The 17,914-nt window shown below is 38.7% G+C and overlaps 1 protein-coding gene and 1 pseudogene across 1 annotated transcript in view; both read left to right on the top strand.

Moving 5' to 3' along the window:
• The window catches only part of CDK14 (cyclin dependent kinase 14), a 314,376-nt gene that overhangs the window by 41,458 nt on the left and 255,004 nt on the right, over window positions 1-17,914 (top strand). The gene's annotated exons all lie outside the window — the stretch shown is intronic.
• The window catches only part of LOC102040253, a 5,888-nt pseudogene continuing 2,728 nt past the window's right edge, over window positions 14,755-17,914 (top strand).

Genomic DNA, 17,914 nt, shown 5'->3' with positions numbered 1-17,914 from the left:
AGCTGGTGCAACCAGTTTTCATTAAAAAAGAATTTGGCTGGAATTTTTTTATTTTGTGTTTGTCTCCATGTGTTTTGGGGTGAGGGGATGTTGACTGACGTTGTCTGTGGTGTGGCTGCTTTTCCCAATCACCAAGGAAAAGTAGTGGAGTTTCAGTTTTCTAATGATATTGTGGAGCATTAGCAATTTTTAAAAAAAGTTTAAAAATCAGTTGAGATGGACAATTGTCAGAAACTGTTCCAATTTAGGCAGCTCTTCTGTGAGAAAATCTTGCTTTCCAAGATGTTTAAAGATGAATGTAGATGCTTTCCAACCAGTGGAAGAAACTGAAAGTCTTGCAAGTCTCTCAAGCTGTGAATTATTCCCAGGGCACATAATTTCACAGTAATATAGTGGGCAGAAATTTATGCTTGATCTCAGCTGGTTGTCTGTGCCCTGGAGCATGAAGACTGAGGTTCTTCCAATTTTTAGTCTAGTTACAGAGGCTATTAATCATTATGTTCAATCCCTTCTTGGATACTGCTAAGCTCTTTGTTCAATATGTTCTGAGCTATTGAACCTCGCAGGTCAATTACACAGTGTTTATAAAACTAATTCTAGATTTTGACCAGCAATGAAAACATAACCCTCGGTGAGACCAGCTATTGCTTTTTAGTCAACTGTTGTTTTCTCTGTTACATAGGTGAGTGGAAAAAACACATCAAACTGATAAAATATTCAGATTTCATACAGAGGGAAAGGTGGCTAAGTGCAGATGAGCATTGGAAATTTCTGTAACCCTGTCTTTGTTTCTGTTCAGGTTTCTCAATGGTAGTTTTGGGGTTAATCCTTAACAGTTTGTTGACCTCCCATGTCACAATGGGCAGTTTACTCCAGTGGATGGATGTCTGCCACCATTGCAGTGCTGGGATTTTATTCCCTCCATCTGGAATAGAATGATGCTCAGCATGTTTAGGTAGTGTGAAATTTAATTCTTCACTCCCCAACAAGTGAGGCATATGCCCAGATAGAGACCTGGGACATGATTCCCCCTGTTTTTTCCTTTCTTTATTTTTCTTCAATTACTGATAATTTCATTAGCCTGATTCTGGTGATGTACTTAAAAAAAAGAAAAAAAAACAACAAAAAAACACAAACAAACAAACAAACAAAAAAACCCAACAAAAACCAAAAAACCCCAAACAAAAATTCAAAACAAAACAAAACCCCAAGAACCAAAACCAACCCCAATCCAAAACAAAATGCCAAAATATACAATGAAAATAACTGGACCCCAGTATTTTGTTATATATTCTGTAAATGTCAGGAAACTATAATTACTTTAACTGTCAATTTGTAAAAGGTTATCAGCTTCCCAGACAATTTTGTGGACTTGGGAGAAGACCATCTGGAGGAGAAACGGAGCATATCAAATGATTGCGGAGGAGAATCATCACCAGTATCATACTCAATTAATGCAAATGTTCAGCTGCTGAATTGCTGCATAAAAAACTGACACAACAACACCTTGATTTTTACCTTGGGGAAAATTTTAATAAAACATCACCCTGTTCTGGGAATGAGAATTACCTGACATTAGGAGCATAGGCCAAAAGTTACATGTTTCTTTCACTTCTACGAAGTGTAGTAGCTGGCTAATTTGTGTGCTATGAAATGAAAACTTTCTCAGTTGTGTAACATGCATTTCATCATGGTGAGTTGAATAGGCTGGGAATTTTCCTTCCAAAATTAAAGGTGCTTCTTTTAGGACATATTTTTCCAGCTTGAACAGGCAAATATTAAATTTCTTCTTTTGAAACGCTGAGTGCTGTGCATCTCTGAATCAGTACTTCCACATGTGGGAAGGGACCTTCCCTTTCTCCTGCATTCATTTCCCCTGACTGGCCTCTGCAGTGAGGCTGTTTGGGAGCTGGCCAGTTTCTGTTCATTATGTAGGAAAGATACCAGGCTCACAAAGACTTTCATTTGTAGATGTTGAAACCTTTTACAAAGCAAAATAAAAAGTTGTGTATCCTATTTTAACTAAACAGGGATTATTAGAGCTGCTTTGTGATTTTCTAAGCAAGACAAATGTATACATTCAAATAAACAAGAAATAATGTGGGGTTTTTTTTCCTGTTAGATTCCAACTCTCATTTGGAAATCTTTCAAGTGTGAGTAGATGAGTTGGACTGAGTAGTCTAGTTAGCATCACCATCTTACTCAATACTGTGCCCTTTCAGCTTCCAGTGAGTTACTAAAAGCACCCTACTGCAGGGATGGTCTTTGCAGCAGTAGAAAGAAATCTACGGAATTGTGTGATAATTCGGGTCAAGAGGGACCTGAGGAAATCTCTTATACAACCGCCCCCACAAAACACAATCAGCTATGAAATTAGACCAGATTACTCAAAGATTTTTCCAGTTGATCTTGAAAGCCTCCAAAGATGGAAACTGCACAACCTCTCTGGATAACCTGTTCCAGTCCTTGGCTGTCAACAGGGTTGAAAAGTTTCTCCTTATGTCCTCTCTTTTATAAACAAGTTTATGCTTGTTGCTTCTTTTCCTCCCACTATATGTTATCACAAAGGTCTCGTATGTCTTTTCATAACCTCCTTGTAGAAACAGGGTACTGGGAAGCTGCTGTTCTCCTGAAAATGTCTCTTCTCCAGGTTAAGCAAACCTTGGACTGTCATACCCCCTTCACAGGACAAGGTCTGTAGCCCCCAGCCTAGGGTGCTCTCCATTGAACTTTTGTCAGGTTTGTCAGTGCCTGGTACTGAAGGGCCCCAGACTGGAGTCAGTAATGTAGATTACTGATATTCTGGTGGTCTGACAGGTGCTGAGCAGAGGTGCTGTGTCACTTCCCTGGCTCCTGTTCCAGCTACTGACTCCCACTGCTGCTGTGGGCATGGGGCTCTTGTGGTGCCTCAGTCTGTCACCCTCCTCAGGGTTGTGTCTGCAGATCTGGCCCATGCACTCATCCACAGCAGTGGAAGGAGGGGACAGTGTTTGGGACATCTTTACTCCCAGATGCTGAACTTTTGTATGTCCTTGTTGAACTGCATGAAGTTTCCATCAGGACATTTCTCCAGCCTGTGCAGGTCTTTCTGGATAGCAGCCCTGGATACCAACATCCCACCCCACCAGCTGCAGAGAGTGCACTCCCTGATCCCCTCCAGGTTGTTGATGGGGTATTAAACAGGGCATGTCCCCAGATGGACCCCTGCAGCACCCCATTTGTTACCAGCTTGCAGGGACAGTGCAACACACTGGCACAGCTAACTAAACATTTCTTAGTCCAGCTAGTTGTCTGCCCATCCAGAATGTAACATCTTAACTTGAATGCAGAAATGCTGTGTGAGACTGTCAAAACCTAAGGTCAGTGATGTTCACCACTCTCATGTTGTCCAGAAATTCAGTCAAGATTTGTAGCAGAGAAGACAATTTTGTTATTCAGGCAAGTTTTACCCCTTCTGAATCCATGCCATCTGTTGCCAGTCACTACCCCATTTTTGTGCCTTGAAATGTGCTCCAAGAGGATTTGCTTCATGATTTTTCCAAGGACCTAAATGATTAATTTGTAGTTCCTTGATTGTCCTTTTGGTCTTTTCCTGAAGAAGAGTACAACAGTCTTTGGTCATCAGGGACCTTTTGCAGTCTCCATTTCTAAGGGGTTTCATGTCACCCAAAAGGAACAAGTCAGTACTTAGTTGTCTACTTTGCAAGCATGAATTCTTACTTCAGGCTGTCTGGAAATGCTTGAAAGAGAAAAAATATACTTTCACTATTTCTTCTAGAAGTTAAAATATTTTTAGTTTCTTTCAGGTGTGGTTCTTTGCCCCAATGCTCTGTTCCTGATAGAAAATGAAGTTTACATTTATTATGGTGTTTTCAAGTACAGTGAAGGCATTTCCACATTTGCAACATGATTGATAATCTGCTTATGCATCTAACCACATTATTACCTAGAGACTCCAGAAACTGTTTTTCAGCATGCCTCAGTCTTTTTTCTATAGCCAGAGTTTGTCAGAGGTGCTGTGGTTGCCATGAACTGTTTCGATGAGGATGCCAGGTGCTAATGCAGGATCACAGTACCAAGGGTTCAACTGACAGCATTCTCTGTTCTTGTCCTTGGAGGGGGAGGCTGGCTAAGATTCTGGGAAAAATGGTGCTGACTTTATTTTTGGTGCAGAGAAGCTGTTACGTAAATGCCTGATATCAAAGGTGTATGTGCCTTTGAAAATGATTGTGTGTGTGCTGGATTTTTTGTCCTTGCTGTCTGATCTTTCTAGCATCACCTGGATCTTCAGCACCAGTAGCTGGTGTTCTGACAGAACTTATTGCAAAGTATGAATCAGTGCCCTTAATGTTTTGTTTGTCTAAAAGAGCAACCTAGATAACATCTGTGTCTGCCCAGCTGTTTTCTTGACTCCAAGCATTACTCATTTGGCTGAACACTTGCTTCACTGACCCTGTTACTCTTAGTAGACTCTGGGGCAGGATTCTGGAATGCCTGAGCAAATATTTTTGGAGATCTTAATCTCTGTTTTGACTAATATGAGCAGTGGCCTTCAGGTATTCCACAAAAGGCTCTTTGAGTATTGCACAAAAATGGAAAGGTTGGCATTTTAGGTTGGGCCTGTGCAAGACACATAGATTGATCATTACACAAACCATCCCCAGCTCTGCTTTGCCTGGAAGGGTAACTCTGTCACCATTTGCCTGTGACTCAGCTGATGATGCAGGTGAGCCTGGTGGTGGCGGGGCAGAGGAGCAGCCCTGCTCAAGGGGGTGTGGGTTGCCTCCCTGCATGCTGCTCCCCCAGCCCACCCTTGGGTGCCTCATGCTCAGAGCCACCTGTTCATGCCTCTGATACGGAGCACTAAGAGTTATGTACGTACGGAATGAAACAAAAATAAGAAACCTAGAATGTCTTCCTCTTGTAAATAGCTAAATTGTGCTATTTCAGATTTATTAGCATGTGAACTGGTGTGATGGGACTTCAACAATAGTGTGGTCACTATTCTGAGAAGCTGATGTGCAAGCATAAATGATACTTGCAAGTGCAGGCTCTTAAATATGTAGCCTTATCTTTATGTAGCCCTGTTTTGTGGTGTGTACACAATGTACAATACAGGGATGTGCATAGAGGGCATTATATACAGAGAGTAAGCAAATAATACATTACAGTCAGAACTTCTTTTCCTGTGCTTACTTAGAGAGCAAGAAAATTATTGTAGACCATTCAGTGATACTGATTTCCACTGGGATAAATGATGTATTATAGGAGTGCAACTGGAAATTAGGGGATTAAGTAAGCTTTATATTGGGCACTCTTAAAATATTGCCTGCTGTGGGATTGATGCAAAAATGAAAGTTGTTTAATAATAATATATCATACAAAAACTCTTTCAAGAAAAGTCAGTGGAGCAAATGGAGCAAATTGAGGAAATTTAGAAGAAAATATTTTTTTCCTATTGCATAAAAATCTTTTAGGTTGTATATTTAGACAAATGTTTTGCCTTGCGGGTGGTATTTTATTTGCCAAAATTTATTTTGCAAGTGGCTGACTTCTTTAAAGGCTGTGTGTCAGTAAAAAGGATATTTTTCTTCTTCAGGTCTCTGCTACATGATAAAAACTATAAAAGTGTTTAGAATGCCTTTTGTTGAAGCGTGTCATGCTCAGCTTTTAACTGCCAGGGAGTAAAGTGTTAATTTTGATGTGTGAATGTGGAGAACCTCTGGGTTTTTTATATGTGCAGTTTCTTTGCTGGTTGTGTTTTGTGGCCACAGTGACTTTCTGGCTTGTTTTCACGCAGGTTAAAACCTCTTTGGCATCAACAGCAAGGCCCTTCTGCTTGCTGAGTCCACTTAAAACAAATCTCTTAAAGCTTCAGAGTATATCAAATTGTTCATTGAAGGGTGACTCTTAAATATATTCATGAAGGAAAGAAACTTAATGTTAATTGTTTTACCTTTCTGTTTCTCAGAAAAAATAATGGAAAAGCAGGTGTCCACATTTTCTGATCTAAAGGTGAAATTTCCTTATGTGATAGGGTTCTGTGGCAGCTATTGGTTTTTCCCCAGCAGTCTGCAGGCCTTAAACTCAGGCTGGCTTTTGTCTAATGGCTGATCATGTCACCTTTACGTGAGTTAGGCCGTTTTGAAGTCTTTTAAGTCTTGCAGATAAAGAGGGTTCATACATATGGTGCTGAGCTTTGATTTCTCTGATACAACACTGCAGCATCTTTTTGCAAGTGAAACAAGGAAATTGGCATTGGGTGTGTTTTAGGATAAAGCCTTTTCATTCCTGCTTTACTTTAATCCTCAAAGTCTTAGCTTCAGAGGTCTGCAGAGCCTGACTGCATCCATCTATCAGTCCCCTCCTTGCCAAAAGTGTTGCCTTGCTTTTTAAAATGTATTTATTTTTAAAAATTATTTTTTGCATTTTTACCTTCACTGCTTTTGTCCCTTGAGCTTTCCTTTAATAAACATCTGCTAAATTTGCTTCAACCCCTTTTAATCTATCCTACTTTTTTTTTTGCTAGTTTTATTGCCATCTGTTTGCCCGTGTTACAGACTAGTGCAGAATGTTCTTGTCACATGTCAGTCCATTTCACTAAATAAGGGTTCCCAGTTTGCTATGGTTTTGCTATGGCATGCCCTATCAAGTGATGGGTCTCAGTAACATGCTTTTGAGCAGGAGATTGCATAAGTGGCTTGGGAGGTGAGTATTGAAGCTCTTTGAAAATTTCCAAATTTCCTGTCTGCTGTGTGCACAGGGATGCCCTGATCCACTGGGATCAACCTGATCCCCTGGGATGCCAGCCATTTGAGTGGGTAAGAGGCAAGCAGAGGGTTTGGCTGTGCCAGCTGTGCAGCAGGGAAGCAGCTGGAGCACTGCTGGGAGCAGCTGGCAGCACTGGGCTGGGACAGAGGGGCTTCAGAGCCAGACAGGAGGGTAAGCACTTGCCTGGCTGCAGTGGTTAGGGGAAGTGTCTCTGTACTTCCATTATTAACTGATTATGAAAAATGGAGCTAATGTTTTAAGGGTAAGCTCTGATATGACAAAATGATTAATGCAGAATGTAGCTTATTTGGGACTGCAGTGAAATCAGTGGAGCAGTAGAAGATTTTCTCTGTGTTTTTGGTGGCATCAAAACATGCCATGGAAAAGTATTTTATGTACTTATACAACTAAACTGATTTAGCATTATGCAAATAGCATGGTAGTAAAGTGTTTTAAAGACAAATAAGTAAAAAAAGGTCTAAATTTTACCTTTTTAAATGCTCTGATAACCTTTAAAGCATTATGATTCAGAATAGTTTTGACTGGGGGAAAAAGAGTTGAAAGTTTGGTTGGGTGGGGTAAGAAATACTCTTATGCTGAAGTTTCAAGCCAGACTGCTAACCTCTTGAATGTTGAATCAGATTTTGATGGTAATAGTTATCTCTGCAGAATTAAATTTTTCAACAAATGGGTTTTTAAAATTCTGTAACTAGTCCATTCAGAAACTGGAAGGTAGCTGGTAGCTGAAAATCAGGATGCTTTGTTCTCATCTTCAGAGTATCTGTGAATATGAGCCTGGAGCGATGATGTGTACCAGTTCTTCAGTAACCAAAAAATAAAAATGAGGAGCTTTTCAGATTTCTAGTAACTGCAGACAATAATGTGCTTGTTAAAAGATGAAATTTATTTTTGTGAGTTTTCCTGTCTACTATTTAAAATGTTTTATTTACTCAAACATCTTAATCCATTTTAGTTCCAGTTTCCTTCTACATGCTGCTTAAGACAAATGATATGGAAATAATTTCTATTTATTAGACCACAATTGCTTGGTTTGTAACAGTAAAACATAAATTGAAAATATGAATACATATGTAACTGTTGAAGCTCATCATTGTGTATTTCTTGCTTTAAAGAAATTGCAAACTTAATACAACACTTTCGTTTAGTCAAAACCAGCTCTTTTATTACCTGATAAAACTGATACTATATAGCCATTTCAGGACAATCCTTTGGCACAAACTTACCATAAGTTCTAAAATCAGTTTTTCTGCTTGATTAAAAGGGATGATTATAGTTAATTTTCTCTATGGAAATAAGAAGGAAAAACTTCTGTATCTGCCAATGGCTTTTATTGTTGAAGGTAAAAAATCCTACATAGAGATTGTGGGCTTAAATCTAACAATATTCTGTAAATAAAGTTCTAGTTGAGGACTCACAGCTCATCAGGGAAGCCAGCAGCTGATGGGTCTGAGAACAGGTCACCAAATTTGCATTTGGAGGTAATTTTCTTTTTATAGCACAAAGTAAAGAAAACGCTTTTAATGATATTCATTCAATGCTGCCATTTTTCAACAAAATGGTGTACTTACTGCAAAATGTTTTCCCATGATGACATTTTTTGCTTCTTATGTAACTCTGTCTGATCTGTGTTTCTGTTTGTGTAAAAACAAGAAACCCTACATGAATAAAAGCAATTTTAAAAAAAGAAAACACAACCCACTTCTCCCTAAGAACTGAGTCTACCATGCAGGTTATATAAAATGTACACTGATGAGTAAAGTCATGACTTTTACAGTTGTGAGGGAGGTGAAACAAAGCCTGGGGTCATATGCATTGGCTTTCCTATTTGTCTTCTGAAACCTCATTACACTTTGCAAATTTATTGCCTGTATTAATGCTGATCCACTAATGCTAATTCTTGGGAGCTCAATGAAATGCATTTCTGCTGATTTCTGACTGTCATTAGTAACCATGAAAGTGTTACTTCTGAGTTTGTCAGTGCCTTTCTATGGAGCCTTTTTCCTGCAGTTGCTACTCATGAAGGTTAAGCTAAATTTTTGGTGACTTTAAGTCAGGCAATGTTCAAGTTCTACTGAAAATTTTGGGAGAAAGGGCAGTGTTAGCTCTGAGAGCAGATAAAGTTTTTTTTCACAACATGTTTAACATAAAATATGATAGAGGAATTAAGGTTGAAATGACTTAAATTTAATTGACTGTGGGATGTAGTTTTATAATGCTTAAGCTTGGGAGGCTGTGGTTTAGAACTGCCTGCTCTAAAACTGCTTTAGAAACATTTTGGTATCACACATGCAAAATGTGCTCAAGCACTTTTGGAGCAGTGGTGGTTGGGTCAGTGAGCACAGGTGACACAGGAGATGTGGAACCAGGGCAGTGTGAGCCTCTGAGCTGGCTGGCATGTGGTGGTCTGCAAATGTCCGTGTGTCGGAGTCTGTAGGTGTGTCCAGTTAGGGATGCACTTGAGTAAGGATCCAGGAAATTCAGTCTATGAGTTAAATTTAAGAAGATGCTTTCTATATTTTTGTTCTATATCACAACCATGAAATTTTTCTGGTACAAATTTTTTAAAAATATGAAATGTGTTTTAAAAATGCCTACAAGGAGCCAAGACATTATGGAGATGAAGCACTGCTGACTGACCTTGCACTACATGCCATGTCCATGCATTTCTATAATAGCATTACTTTTCCCATTAAGTTGAGTGAATTACAGCTGGTTTTGTTTGAAGTGTTTGCTCTAGTTGTGGCATGAGTGAATTCTATGGCTTTTAAAACATTGCTAGTGTTCTGTAGTCATGGCTGCTTTGCAATCAGTTGCAGTTCAGCACTTACTAAGAAACATAATTTCTTTTTTAGAGGGAATGTTATGATAGAAGCATATCTTAATGGATTGCAGTGAGTGAAGGCAATGCTTTTGGAAGGGAGATGTGAAAGGAGGTAGTAAAGATGACATGTTTATGGTATAGTGCACAATGCCTCAGATCTAATTTTATTCCATGTCTTTAATACTAATTGTTGATGCTGGTGTTAAGCCAAAGTAATAGTTTAACAGCAAACCTTAAAACCCTAAGGTTGTTCTATTGAGTGGAAGACATTAATGTGACATGGAAGGAAATCTTCTCGCTGGAATTTGATAGCAGTATAAAATTTGTATAAAAGGCCAGGACTAAATGAATCCATTAGATTTCACAGTACTTTTAACCTCAGATCCAACCTGTATTCAAATACTGTTTCTTCTGGCAGAGAAAGTGCTGTGATGCTTTTAGCAAGTTATTAAACTTCTGAGCCTTAATTTTCCATCTGACAGATAAAGAAATTAGTATTTTTCTCAGTGGATTTTGAAGATAGATTTCTAAGCACATCTTGAAGATATTCAGATGTTAGGGTATTAGGCAGGATGGCCTTGAAAATACAAAGATGAAGTCAGACAAAAGACATTCAATATTGCTTGCATTCCTTTGCTCCCATAGCACAAAGCAGTTTTATCCTCTCTAATGTGTTTTTTGGATTAGTGTAGTTTTTTTAGCCTTTTGGTCAAAAACAATGAAATGAACCTTTGCCAAGACTAAAGTTTGGCACCTTCTTATGAAAGAGCACTTTATTTCTGATGTTTTAAGTATAAAGGCCTTCATGAGAGAGTCTAAGGGAAAGCCCTTTTTCTACTACTTGGTTCTGCTCTAAAGATACTTTATTTTTGTGAAACCACGTGTTGCACTGCAAATTAACAGGTAACTGTGCACCACCCTACCCTTTCCCTAGCTGTAATTGTTTACTTTAAGAACAAGGGGAGTAGTCAAAATTTTTTATCATATTAATATGTTGGTTGGACTTATGCCAAACTTACATTAACGTCTGGGTTAGTTTAGAAAGCATTTACATGAATTAAAGTATTCCAGTTATATGTAACATGTGAGTCAGAGAATGCATGTGGCACTTTAGATATAAATTCTTATTTGTTTGTTTTGAGATTTTTGGTTGTTTTTTGAGGGTTGGCTTTATTTTGTGGTGGTCTTTGTTTTCACACTATGTGTGTATTAATGGTTCTGTTTCATGTATCTTCATGGATTGGCCTCTGCTAAAGGAAGACCTGGGTTTGTGGGTTTTTAATTTTGTTGTATAATGGAGTGGGGTTTTTTAATTGTCTGGTTTTAACTTGTGTTTTTAGAAATCTCCTCTTAGGTGTTTTGTTCTAGTACTAATATAAGGCTTCCTCATGCATTGTATGGAAATGGGATCATACCTTTAATTGGTATTCATTTTTCATTACTTTGACTTCAGATTTTGGTTCAAGAACATCTGTTTGATAAGGGCAGGCTTAATGTTGTTTATATTACCTGGGTTTGAAATGAAAAGCAGCAATTAAAAAATGTAAATGAATATTTCTTGAAAGTGACCTCAGGGATGCACTTGATCTGTGTGGTTTGCTACTATTTATGCCATATTATGCAGTTTAATATTCAGTGATAGCTTGCCCCCTGCCCTCTCAAAAGTTGAGCTTTAGGGGAATGCAGTTGGCAGAGTCAGAAGAGAGGCTAAAGTATTAATTTAGCACAAGCAAATCCCACATCCAAACCCCTGTAATTTGGGATCCTATAAAACAACATACCAACTTGGAAACTTGTATTTTCCAGGCTGGTACATGCTCTCATGTACTAAACTCCCCCTGTCTTGTGAAAGAGCACTTCTTACGTCTTCATCTCCATTGAAATGGCTTGGGAAGTGGCAGTGCTCTGGCCTGCCATGATCCTGGGAATGATGTGTCTGCAAAGATTGCTCCATTTCTTTAGTGAAAAGGCGTCTGCTACTAGCAGGGAAGAACAAGGATAAGAAAAGGATAGCCTAACTATGCCAGTATTTATTTCAGACCTCTGTAAGTACTACTGGGAGCTCTGCTGGTAATCATATTAATAAGCAGTCCTCAGTGAGCCAACATTATTAAGCAGTACTTTTTAAAGATTGATTTGAATTGCTTGACCCCTAATTGCCAGCTGTTTTTTAAAAAATACATGGTCAATAAGGCCTATAAAAAAATGAGTCGTTTTAGGTTCAGTGCTTGTTTGAAGCAGAAATAGCCCAGCCTAAAAATGAGTATAAACTTTTGAGAATGATATGGAGGGCACCCTTTATTCTTTATGCTGAAAAAAATTCCAAATTATTCTACTTGCTTTCTACTCTGCATGTTCATGAAGGAGTACAGATATATCCCAGAGTCCATGTTGAGGCAGACAGAACTATTTTCCTGACTTGACAGCATGTGCATTCTGCGAGCCACACTGTTTGCAGCATCACTTTTCAGATGCCAATTTTCGGGAAAGTTAAGGAGGTGTAGGAATGATTGGTAATTTTAGAAATTATACATCGTCATTTTCTCAAACACTTAAAGTTTGAAAAGGGCTAGACTTTATTTCCAAGATTTTTTTTCTGCTTTTGTAATTTTATCCAGCTTTTCCTGAAATTGGCATGCTGAAAATACTCTTAATTAATGCATATTGGAGGCCTGTTAAAGCATAACTGAAATTTTCTAGGATTTCCTATTGTAAAAGCACACTGCAATTCCTTAATGGACCTGTGCTAACTTACCTGTGCATGTGCTAAAGCACAAAAAGGAACTTCCATCTGGACAGAGTCAGACTGCTGCTGGACACGTCCTCTCAGGATTCAGGCCATAACCTGAGGTGCCTGGAGACTGTGAGGGCAAGGATACTGTTTTTTCCCCTGAATATATTCAGTGCTTGTAATATAGGAAACATAGAATATGAAATATCCTCCCAGAGAAAGGATCCTAATAAGGAATTTGGAGGATTCAGGAAGATATTGGAAAAGCACATTGGTGTTTATGGGTACGTGTGGAGGGCTAGGAGCAAGGGCAGGATCAGAAGCAAGTTTTAGGGAGATGAACAAGAGTCCAGGACTGTGGGAGAAGATGATCTCCAATATTTGGAGGCCCTTTAGGGATTTCAGATCTCTCTGTGGAGTCCTCAGTCTCCCTGTTCTGCTTCAGCAAATAGGTGTGAAACTCACTGTTGTGCAGAACTTAGACACAGCTGATTTTGGGATTGAAACCGTTACTGCTGTTTAAACTTAATTACAGAAGCCTGTGATCTAGTCCTCCTGTTAAAATATAGGTGAGAGAGATCTATATCATCAGGTATTTTAGAGGAAGAAATAATGTTACATACAATAGATTTGAACCACAATGTCTGGTTAAAATTTACCTTTAGCTTTGAAGCTGTTTCTTGCATTTATTTTAATGGGTTTCAGTGTTGCCATTCCTGACATATTAATTGCGAGTCTTAACAACTTTGTACTGTTCTCAAATGTCCAGAATTTGTCATATGTGACCATCTTCTTAGCATTTCATAAGTAACTGAGAGATAAAATCAATGTGTGTAGTGAAGACCTACATAACATTGAATCAGAGGTATTAAGCATGTTATGTAAACTACAATATAAGTTTTTTGTTTTTGTTTGATCAAGTAGGGCAACAAGACCCAAGGGGCCTCAACATGAATTGGTTCTGTGCTGCTGTACTAACCTTCAGAGAAATGGGGAAAGGTGGTGTCCCCCTCCCCAGACTTGTGAAAACTGTGATAAAACCACTTAGCCATCTGTGCTTGTATTGTAATTGGTGGTTTGTGCTGTCATGGGTGGTTAAAGAACAACCAGCCTTTGGTATGTTTGTCTCTCAACATACTGGTTGCGCACAGGTTAATGAGACTCCCCAGGAATATAAACACCCCTGGTATAAGTGTAGAACATGAGATGTGTATTTTTATTGCAACATTTCAAATAGAAACTGTTTATTTTGGAAGTGTCAGATCTGTGTTTGGCATATGACATTCAAAGGCAGCCATAAGACATTTTAAAGTGATCTTTTCTTGGGTTTTTTTATACCACTGTGGCTTCCAGTGGAATCTTTGTTTGAATTCTTCTTGTCTGAATTTTTATTGCTGTAGTAATTGTTTCTGCTAGTACTGTCTTTTTAAATTTTAAATTATTTCTGCAACCTTTCCTGAGGATAGACAGATATTCTATTAGGCATATGAACCCTCAATATTATAAGTTCTAAAAGCATTTAATGATTTTTTTCAGTAATTTCTGTTTAAAATTTTGTCAGAGAGCAGCCATAATTTTATGCTGAAGTACCTTATGCATAAAGGCTCTCCCACTTCTGTTGGGAATCACACCTCAAAAGAGGTGTTCTGCAGCATTTACATTTCTGAGGCCTTCAAACCTTTCCTCAGTTAAACTTTAGGTTGCAGTTTGTCCTTGAAACACTCTAGGGGAATCATAATTTATATGTTATCATGCTTCTCCTATTTTAAACTTATTTTCCTACTTACTATTCATAATTAAATGCACTATTGGTTTTTATGGTAAAACTTTTGTTTTGCTCCTGATGCTATAAGGGGTTTTGTGAACAAAAAATTGCTTCTCTGTCTATTAAGAGTCTAGTAGAGTGAAGGCCTATTTTAATGACTAAGCTGCTAGGGCAATGCTAATTTTATTTTTAAGTGTCAATTAAAAAGACATCTTACTATTTGAAAGAACAACAGAATAATCAAGCATCAGTAATTCTGCTTCTTACAAGAAGTTTCTAAGTGTGTTCACTACTACATAGTTTAGTCCATGAACCATGTGGCTCATTTTTTGAGAATTTATTGGTTTTTTTTCTGGGAAAAAATAGGTAAGAGTACATTATTATCATTGTAACTGCATGTAGATAGTCATGGGACATCTTACTTTGTAAGAATTATTGCTTCAAGGGGATTTGACTTTGTTTTATGGTACAGTAAGAATAATTTTCATAGTAATCGTCTGCTAAATCAGTCACAAATTAAATATAGTACCAGGTTTGGGGTTTTCCCCCCACAGGAGTTTTTGCAAGTGGGTTTAGTGCATCCACAAATGGAAGAGAGCTGGTGGACACCGTGGGGAGGCTGCTCATGATCGTCTTTGGAAGGTCATGATTATCAGTCCAAGAGACTGGAAGAAAGCGAACATCATCCGGGCCTTTGGAAGGGGTGGCACGGAGGATGCAGGGAAATACCAGCCAGTCAGCCTAACCTCAGTCCCTGGAAAGGTGATGAGCCTCTCAACTTGGAGGCCATCTCTACCCAAATTTCTCTCACTGTTTGGAAGCCCCTCCCACACCTCAGAACTACAGAGAGCTCTCATGCAAAACTAAATGAAGCATTTTGGAGAGTTTTTGGTTTGAAACATTGTGCTGTAAACCCTGTAGCAGTGATTTAAGTGGAAGAACATGTCCACTCACAGCCTTCAGCCTGTCAGTTCTGTGGAATCATTCCCCTTGTTTGACATAGACCTTAATTTTTCCCTTTCCTCATGTAAAAGGATTCTTCAGCTTGATAAAAGAGCAATAGATATAAGCTAGATAATTTAATCCATATATTTTTTCTGTATCATTTAGCCAAAAGAAGTTTCATTTGAATTTAAATTTGGTAGACTGAAACAACATGTTTCCTTTAAAATTTCCTTTCAAAAAATTAATGAAAATCTGAAACAAGGTAAGGAAAATTCATTCCACCCTCTGAAATCAATATTTTGCTCTTTTAAAAATTATTAAAATATTGGAGGCTTCTTGTATTTTTTTATAGGCCACTTATTTGCTCTTAAATAAATCTGTTGATGTATAAATCCGTCCTAGCCCTCTGCAGCCACTGTGCTCCATCACATTAAAACCCATGTTTTTCTACTTAACAAGAGCATATGACAATAGGGAGTCTATTTTAGAACATCCTGTAACAGGGTTCAGCTCTAAGGGTATAGAAAGAGATGGTCTGGGGAGGGAAAAAACCTCTTAGGTGAAATACTCTGTGGGGATGGGTGCTCTGTGAACATTTATGCTGCAGCAGCTGTGCCACCACTAACTGTATTTCGTAGAAGTATTTTTAATAGTATGTGGAAGAGGCTTTTTTTCTCTTGTCCTTTCTGAAGTTTTTTATCTTCAGCAGCTCACTCCTCCTGAGATTCTTTCTATTTCTCACCTAAGAAGTCCTGGGAAAATAGATAAGCTGCTCAACATGCATTAAAGCTTTATCAGTTTCTGGACTGAAGTGCCCTTCAGTGAGAATGCCCAGGTGAATGCAGCCCTCTTGTCTGAATTACTGCGATAAAAGAGGACAAGAGAAGCAGTCTGCAAGGGGGTAGCGACCCAGACTGTAAAGGGTTTTATAGGTCAAAACCAACCCTTTGTATTTAACCAAAGAACAGATGAATATTAGTGCAATACCTGCACTTCTGGTGCTTGTTTCCTGCGACTGCTTGACTCAGCATTGCAGCACTTTGAGATTTGACATGCCTCTTTGCTGATCATCATTCTGTGGCAATTTGATTAGCAAAGAACAAAATACTGGTGACTGCAGTGAAACCCTTGTCCATGAGGTAGTGCAGCCTTTTAGACAAACAGAGCTGGAAGGAGGGAAGATGAGTCTCACAGCTGCCTCTCATATTTTATCATGAGAACCAAAAATATTCTTAAATGAGGGGTTACTTGAGTGTTTCTATTTAGAAACTTGTTTAATCTCATGTCATGCCCCCATCTAGCCCAGGGTTTTGCTATCATCAGATTTTCCAGTCATTGTGATTTGTGTGATGGTTCTACATCTGTCACATGTGCTGTGTATGCCATGCAAAACTGGTAAAACATCAATTTTTGTGACTTAGAGGGGAATAGCATCTAACCCTCCAGGTTGGAGGGAAAGACATGGAAGAGGGATGAAAAAATGATGTATTAAAAACAGTTATTTAGTTGAACTGCCAAAAGTTTTGCTGTCTGCAGATATTTTGCAATATAGATTATTTGGGTGACAAAATGATGATGGTATTTCATGCTGATATGTATAAACCAATGCATATGAAGAAATTAACTACAGCTATGCATGTGTAATGGTGAGTCTAAACAAATTACATTATTCTGGATAAGAATTGTAGGATCATGGAGTGATAGTGTGAAGATAGTGGTTAGGTGTTAAGCAGTACTCTGAAAAACAAGTAAACCTTCAGAAACAAATAGGAAAAGGAGAACAAAACCATAGCTGTCATGAAGTTATTGAAGGAATACTGTTTTTATAAATACATTAAATATTAAGCCTCATAAAACAGAAATGACACAGTACATGTCCTTCCTGTGCTGGACCCCAGAGCTGGGTGCTGTGTTCCAGGTGGGGTCTCTCTCCCCAGAGCAGAGCAGAGGGACAAAACCTCCCTGCCCTGCTGCCCAGGCTGCTCTGGGTGCAGCCCAGGACACGTTTGGCTCTCTGGGCTGTGAGTGCCATGGCTGGGTCATGTCCAGGCTCTCACCCACCAGCACCCCCAGGTCCCTCTGGGCAGGGCTGCTCTCAATCCCTTCATCCCCAGCCTGTGTGGATACTGTGGGTACCCCAGCCCAGGTGCAGCACCTTGCACTTGATCATATTGAACCTCATGAGATTCCCATGGGCCACTTGTCGAGGTTGTCCAGGTCCCTCTGGATGGCATCCTGTCCTTCAGGTGTGTCACCTGCACCACTCAGCTTGGTGTCATCAGCAAATTTGCAGAGGGTACACTTGATCCTTTCATCTATGTCATTAGTGAAGATATTTAATAACACTGGTCCCAGTATGGACCCAAACCCAAAGCTTTTAATGTGAGTATCTCAAAGTGAAAATGAAGGGAGGCTAAATTCCAGTGCTTTCAAAGATGAGAATTTTGGTGCATGACATATTTAAACTTAAGAAAGAGATTAAGGTGAACTCATCATTTTAAGCTTTAATTCATTTCTGAAAAGCTTTTTTTCTTCCAGCTAAAATGCTGTGGATGACTTTGAAATACGGTATCACTGAGCTTTGTCCCTCTAGGAGATCAGCTGTAGCAATATATGTAACGCAAAGATGAAACATTTTCAGCGATTCATCCCTAGGATTTATACTGATAGATATTAAAAGTTGTTATTTCTTTACAATTGTCTCTAAAGAAAAACTTTATAAAGTCTGCCTCTAGTATTCATCATTAAAATTTGTGTCTCAGAAATATTACCATCCTTTCCTGGTTAGTGTGGTTTTGGGTGTTTTTGTTTTTTTTTTTTTTTTGGTTGTTTTGTTTGTTTGTTTTTGTGGTTTTTTTTT

The sequence above is a fragment of the Geospiza fortis genome, unplaced genomic scaffold, assembly GCF_000277835.1.
Source record: "Geospiza fortis unplaced genomic scaffold, GeoFor_1.0 scaffold138, whole genome shotgun sequence".
Lineage (NCBI taxonomy): Eukaryota > Metazoa > Chordata > Aves > Passeriformes > Thraupidae > Geospiza > Geospiza fortis.
This window is presented reverse-complemented; position numbering and strand designations above follow the sequence as displayed.